The sequence below is a fragment of the Arvicanthis niloticus genome, chromosome 1 (assembly GCF_011762505.2).
Source record: "Arvicanthis niloticus isolate mArvNil1 chromosome 1, mArvNil1.pat.X, whole genome shotgun sequence".
In the NCBI taxonomy this organism is placed as follows: Eukaryota; Metazoa; Chordata; class Mammalia; order Rodentia; family Muridae; genus Arvicanthis; species Arvicanthis niloticus.
The window spans coordinates 37,768,312-37,775,491 of record NC_047658.1 but is presented as its reverse complement, the minus strand read 5'-3'; positions in this window follow the sequence as shown (position 1 = coordinate 37,775,491).

Genomic DNA, 7,180 nt, shown 5'->3' with positions numbered 1-7,180 from the left:
TTTTGAGGAACAGCCATTCAGCTCATAACACAAGTTTTGAAGAATTTGAATATAAATTTCAGATAACATGAGGTTTTCCCAATAACACTGATGGTCTACAACAATAGTACACTTAGGCTCGGAAATCCTGTAGAAGATTGACTTTGTTTATTTTATTGGCATCTTATTTTTGGCTGTTTAGAGTTCTGTTCCAGTCTTTTATTATTTTCCTTTTGTTTGTATCGGGCATAGTTTGCTTATTTTTATATTTTTGGAAGTGGACTATCTCATTGATCTGAGATCTTCTGTTTCTTAATAGTCATTTTAAACCGGTGACATCTTCCAAAAGAGTGCTTTGGCTGCAGTTGTTTTTAAATTGTTACCTTTTTATTTCAAAATATATTTCCCTGTTTTCCTTTTGATTTCTTAACCCAGAATTGATGTATTTTCCAAATACTTCAGGGCTTCTCCGAATCTCTTCCTATTGATTTTTAATTCCTTTCTGATAAGAAAATATACTTCTTTGTGTGACTTAGTGTAGTGGTAAATTTGTTATCCAACCTCCTGCGCTTCCACATTCACCCCCCCCCCCAAGAGCTTTCTGGATTCTCGAATGAAAGACACACACACACACACACACACACACACACACACACACACACACCAGTTAATTTTGTTGTCCTGGCTAGCTCACTTTGAGCTGGCAAACACCTGGGGCTAGCAAACACTCTCCTCCCGTATCCCAGAGTTAACATCCTTAAAATTTATACTTCATCTCTGCTACCCCAGACCCAATTGGAGAAGTGGCCACCAGGGCCACTTACCTAAATTCTTACATGGCTGGTCCATATTATGCCCCTCATGGAAATTTTCCTCCTTCCTTGCCTCTCTTCCAAGCCCAGGAATCCTAAAAGTCCCGCCTCTGTCTGTCCTGCTCAGCCATTGGCTGCTGGAATCTTTATTTACCAATCGGAGCCAACTGGGGACAGGGTCCCTGGGTGTCTTGCTTGCAGACACTTGTGTAAGCAGTTTTGGGGACCAAAATTAACATTGTAACACAAGCAGCATTAGGTCAAACACACTTCAACTTAGATTCTCCTCCTCTCCTCTCCCCTCCCCTCCCCTCCCCTCCCCTCCCCTCTCCTCTCCTCTCCTCTCCTTTTTTCTTTTCTTCTTCTCTCCTCCTTGTGACAAGGTTTCACTTTATAGCCCATGTTGACCCTAGTCTATGCTGACATCAAACTCTTGCTCCCCACCTTCCAACTCCACCTCAACCTGAGTGCTGGGGTTACTACCACACCAAACTTCTGTTACCCTAACTTCTTTGTTTGTTTTTGTTTTTATGAGCCCCTGCCTCAAACTTTCTCTGTTGCTGAGGATGGCCTCAAATTCCTGCACATTATTTACCATCTTTAATTACATGAGGCTTTTTACAGGGTCTAAAATTAGGACTACCTGGGAGGAGGGGGAGGAGGAGGAGGGAAGGAAAAAGGGAGGGAGTAAGGAAGGAAAGAGGACGAAAAAAAGAAAGAAAGAAAGAAAAAAGAAAAAGAGGGGGAAGTAGTAAGGGAAGAAGGAGAAGGAAAGGGAAGGGAAGAGAAGAGAAGAAAGAAAGAAAGAAAGAAAGAAAGAAAGAAAGAAAGAAAGAAAGAAAAGAAAGAAAAGAAAGAAAAGATAAGAAAAGAAAAGAAAAGAAAAGAAACCTCTGCATGGGTTAGAGAAATGGCTCAGCAGTTAAGCACACTAGCTGCTCTTCCAGAGGACCTGGGTTCAATTTTCAGCACCCACATGGCAGTTCACAGCTCCCTGTAACTCCACCTCCAGGGGATCCAACACCTCACACAGGTGTACATGCTAACAGAACATCAGTGCATATGAAATAAATTCCCCTCCCCAAAGAAACCCCTGAAACCCTAAGAGAATGGATCTGTGTGGGACAAGTTGTACAGACATGGAGGAGTCGGGTTGTTGGTAAGCCATGTGGTCCCAGGTCTCCTGCACCCTTATTTTGTCTAGCTCTTCTCAGCGGTCGGCAGAGCACTACAGGTTCTGACTGCTGCTGTCCTCCTGCCTGATTCCTCCTCCCATTGTCAGTATTTGCTTTATGTATTCAGTGGTCCATTGTTGGGAACACAAATACTGCTGTTTCCTTGCGGCCATTATGGTATTAACATGTTCCTCTTCGTGGCGTTTTTTCCTCTGTCTATTTGGACTATGAGGGTGGTTCTTCCATCTTTGTTAAGGTCACTGTTTATATGGTATGTCTTTTCCTGTTCTTTGCTTTCTGGCTGCCTTTGGCTCTAAACTGTCTCTCTACCAAGCGTGTAGTTTAATCTTATCTTATGAGTTAGTCTATTTCGAGTGCAATTTGAACTTTCTTATGGCCCTTGGTTTGCAGACTAGACCTTCTGCATTCCTGGTTTTCTGTCTGTGTCTTTGAATCTAAAGTGCACCGAGTCCCATGCAAAGCATTTAGTTTGATCTTTTGTGACTTAGTCTGTGTGGCAGTTAATCTCAACTGTCAACACGACAGGATTCAGAATCACCTTGGAAGCAAATCTCTGGGCATGTTGTGAAGAATTTTCTGAATTAGGTTAATGGAGGTGGAAAACCCTACTGTAAATGTGGGTGGCACCACTGCATGGGCTGGGGACCTGGACTGAATACAAAGAGAAGAAAGAGAAATGCGTGTGAGCTCCTTGTCTGCTGCCTGACAGAGCACCAAGTCCGTCAAACCCAGCCTCACCAGTGATGTGCGCCGACTCCTGTCAACTATTTCTTGATTTATTAGTTTTAAGCTTTTTGTTGTTCCTAATGTGTCATTTATCCTTTTTATGTAAAATAAATATTTCCTAGTATAATTCTTTTAATCCCCTCATTTGCCAGGCATGATGGCTCATGACTGTAAACCAAGCACTCGGGAAGCTGAGGAATGGTTGTCAGGGCAGTCTGGGCTAGAGAGTAAAACCTCTACCCCAAATACCTAAGTAAACGCATTCACTTTTCCTACTGTTGTATTTTTAACATTTCATATATATTGCAGTATGAATGTTCACTCATTCCTGTCAACCTTGGGGACTCTCACTAAATGCATGAAATGCAGAAACCGTACTTCTGTGTGTGTGCGTGTTTGCATGCACGTGTGTGTACATAGGTGTGGTATTTCTGTGTGTTCAGGTGCCAAGCACACGTGAGGAGGTCAGTCATCAGCTTTCCAGTGTTAGTCCTTGGAGACCAGCAGGCCTTCGAGCTTCTGGAGGTTTTCCTGTCTCTGCCTTTCATTTCCCATGGGTGATGCTATGGTCACAGACACGTGTACTGCTCTGTCCAGTTTTCACTTGAGTTATGAGGAGCCAAACTTTGGTTGTCAGTGTGTGCCAGAAGGAGTTTTGCCACCTCCCCAACCCCTCACATGGATCTCAGTTACCTCTGGTGTCACTTGTTTTTGGCCAGAGGACTCCCTTTAGGGTAGTTTGGAAGGATTTACTTGAGATGAACCTTCTTACACTTTGTTTCAAAATGTTTCTCTGTTCTGCCTCCGGGTAGAAGGCTCTGCTAGGCTTGCTGGGTGTGTCCTTCCTTTAGCACCTTTCTTCTCTCAGCTTCCTGCCCCTCTTCCGATGCTGCTGCAGCAAAGCCAACAGTTCTTTTGCTTGAACTTGACAAGGTTTGCTGCTGTAGAGAGGCTGGTCTTTGTCTCTCAAATGTTTGACGGTGCTTGTGCCTAGCTATGGATCTCATGTTTATGCCACTTAGAGTTCATTGTGTTTTGCTGATGTGTAAATTAGTGTCTTTTCTCACATGGGGGTGGGGTGGGGGTGGGGGTTTTTCTCTTTCTTGTTTCTATTTTTATTCAGTTACCTCTCCTCCCTCCCTTCCTCTCTCACCTGAATCTGCTATAATACAATCTTTCTTCCCTTTTTTTAAGACAGATATCCTGCTGGGTAGACTAGGTTAGAGTTGAACCCATGATCCTAGATCCTCTCTCCTTAGCCTCCTGAGTGCCAGGAATGCACATGGCTCAGGCTGGATGGTTTTTATTCATCTGTTTTTAAGTTTTTATGCCAAGTCCGTGCTGTTGAACTCCTCTAGTAAACACGTGTGCACACACACACACACACACACACACACACACACACACGTACACATACCGTTTCTATTTGTTGCTAGGCTGGATTCTGTCCTGTTTTTGTTATAACCTTTCTTCAGCTCCCTAGCCATGATTTCCCTTAGGTCTTTGAACACACTTACAATGCCTGCTTTGAAGTCTTTGTCTAAAGTCAGCACCAGAGCCCATATCACCTTCTGCTGGCTGCTACCCCAGCCTGCAAGTGAGGGTCCCATTTTATTTGTATATCTCTAATTTTTGAAAACCGAACACTTACAAAGTAATATTGTAGCAACTCTGAATTCTCTCCCCACCCCCTCTTTCTCTTACATACACACTATGTGAGGATTGTTGCTAAATGTATTCACTTGATCTCACTGAACAAACCTTCCAGTCTCTGAATCTTGGTGCTGACACTGAGGTCTGGCCTTGTCTGTTTCGTCCGTTTTTCTTGTTTTTTTTTTTTTTTTTTCACTGGGTGCCTCAGGATCAGCATATCTGCTCAGCCAACGCACTAAAAAGGCCTTGTAGCCACCCAGGCTCCCACTGCTCTACATGGACTTGTCACACTCCTCTGCCTCAAGGACGAGCTCCATTTAGGTCCAGGCAGTGGACCATGCTCTCCTTTCTTCCTCTGTCACCCCAGTGCAGAGATGCAGCCTGCCTTCCAGAGTGTGGTGCCTTACCCTGTCCCCCCCCCACTCCCCCCACCCCCGTGCTTCCAGACAAGAGGTGGATGGGGAACATACTAAGGGTACCAAGGCCTAGGGCTCCCATTCTCTCCGCCTCTGGTTGAGTTTCTGGCTAGTCTGTAGCTCTGATATTTGCATAGCTAAATCATAATCTCCGGCTTGCCACAGCGTTGCTCTGTGGATGATTGTGTCAGATGGTTGTGCAGGGGTTGCCTGCTCTTGGTTTGTTTATGATATTCTGTCACCTACCCAGCAGCTAATGCTGTGTTGATGGGCATGCATCTCTGACAGGGGACACGGCCCAGGGCCCAGGGCCTCCAGGCCAGCACCTTTGTGATTCTTAGTGGGGCTGGGTGATCGATCCACCCTGACTTTATCTGTCAAAGTTCCAGAAAGGCCTCCCACAGACCCCTGATTCTCCCTCCTCAGCAACCCCCACCCCTTCCCAGGAACGAGACTGCAATGGGCAAGAAGCACATTAGTCTAATCCGTTCACACCAGGTCATCCTCTATCCAGCAGTGGCTAGGACAGAGATTTGCAGAAGATGCAGTCACCTGGAAGGAAATGCTCTCCCAGCAAGTGCCGCTCAGCAGCAGCCCAGAGCCCTGGTAACCCTTGGCCAAATGGAATCCCTCCCCTGGGGAAACTGGCAAGGATGTGGCAACGGTGGAAACTCAAAGCTCTGTGCTACAGGTGCCAGAGAATTTGAGTGGCCAAGAGTGCGAGTCATGGTCCAAGTCACCGTGAAAGCGACTAACAACCCCAGAGGGAAGCCAGTTCCTGTGTCCACGGGCACAGAGGCTCCAAGACATGACACCCTAATTTGCTATACTTTGATTAAGTCCCCCCACAGGCATCCCATTGTTTTTTAGCCTATGAATGAAAAAAAAAAAAAAAAAAAAAAGGAACCCGTTTTTGGCTTTTGTGTGCAAAGAATGACATATAGGTTTTTAGAGCCAAAACTCTGGATTTAGGGCCATTGTCCAGTGGTCACTTGGTAGTGGCATTTCCTGTGTGCCTTTGTTAGGGAGGCTCCAAGGTTCTTTACCTCCAGACACCAGGACACTCCTCACCATGAACCTGAGATTAAACACTGGGCTTCAGGCCCAGGTAGGCCAATTTTGGAATTACCCAGAGTATGACTGGCAGTCCTTTTAAAAATTAATTTTTAATTTATTCGCTTTATATCCCAATCTCCTCTCAATACCCCCTCAGGCAGAACCTCTCCTTATTCCTCTCTTCCCTTCTTTGAGAAGGAGAGCCCCCTTCTAGGTATCACCCCCAGCCCCAGCCCCCACCCTCAGTACATCAGGTCGATGCAAGACTAAGTACATCCTCTCCCACCGAGGGCCGACAAGGCAGTCCATTTAGGGCAACGAGATTCATAGGCAGGCAGGAAACAGATTCAGGGACAGCCCCACTCCTGTTGTTGGGGACCAAGCTGCTCATGTGCTACATATGTGCAGGGGGCCTAGGTCCAGCCCATGCTTGCTCTTTGGTTGGCAGCCCTTTTTAGACAAGCTGATTTGAGAAGACATGAAGGGCCCCTGAGGAGAGTTTCCTTCCTGACAGTCATCTGGACAGTCAAGGAGAGAGTCCATCCATGTGGCTCATTCTCCAAGGATGAGTTATTTGTGGGGAGACTCTCTCTCTTTCCCTCTCCCTCTCCCTCTTCTTCTCCCTCTCCCTCTTCTTTTCCCTCTCCCTCTTCTTCTCCTTCTACCTCCCTCCCCAGCCCCTTCCTCACATCTCTATGTTCATAGTTTTATTTTTTAAGAGGCAGCCCCAGAGCAGGCTACCCTAGTCAGGTATCCGGGAGGGGAGAGTGGGCCCAGGCAGGCCCTGCCACTGTAAAACTGCAGCATCATCTCTGGGGGTCAGGCTTCAGCACCACGCCACCTCATCAGCTTCCTAGACGAGCCTTTCAACGACATCATCATTCTTGTCTGCAGTTTGAATCGCACCACAGTGCTACATCCCACGCTAAAATCCTCCATCTTCCCCAGGGCGGCAGGATGATGGATTCTGTACAGATGGCAGCTGCTCCCCATCTGCAAGCAGCCACTAGCAGGGAGAGGAGGAACGCCAAACCCTGCTTCCCTGCTTAACAGTTCTGGAGCTTTCTTCCAGAAGCCTGGTATTACTGGGGCTCAGAAGACGATGTCTCCAAATGAAGGCTTCAAAGGCTCACGTTCTGTCTCCTGATCGGCATCGTCTTTTGAGGCAAGCTAGAAACTAGAAAGTCTCTTTCCTGAGGCAACCTCTTTCCAAGGAGCCAACCATAAAGCCCCAGCATAGTCCCCTGGAGCTGGGAGTGTAGCTCCCGTCAAAGCCTCTGCCCAGTGCACACTAGTTCTTGAGTTCAATCCCACACCTCAAGTCAAACTCCTGTTACTGCCA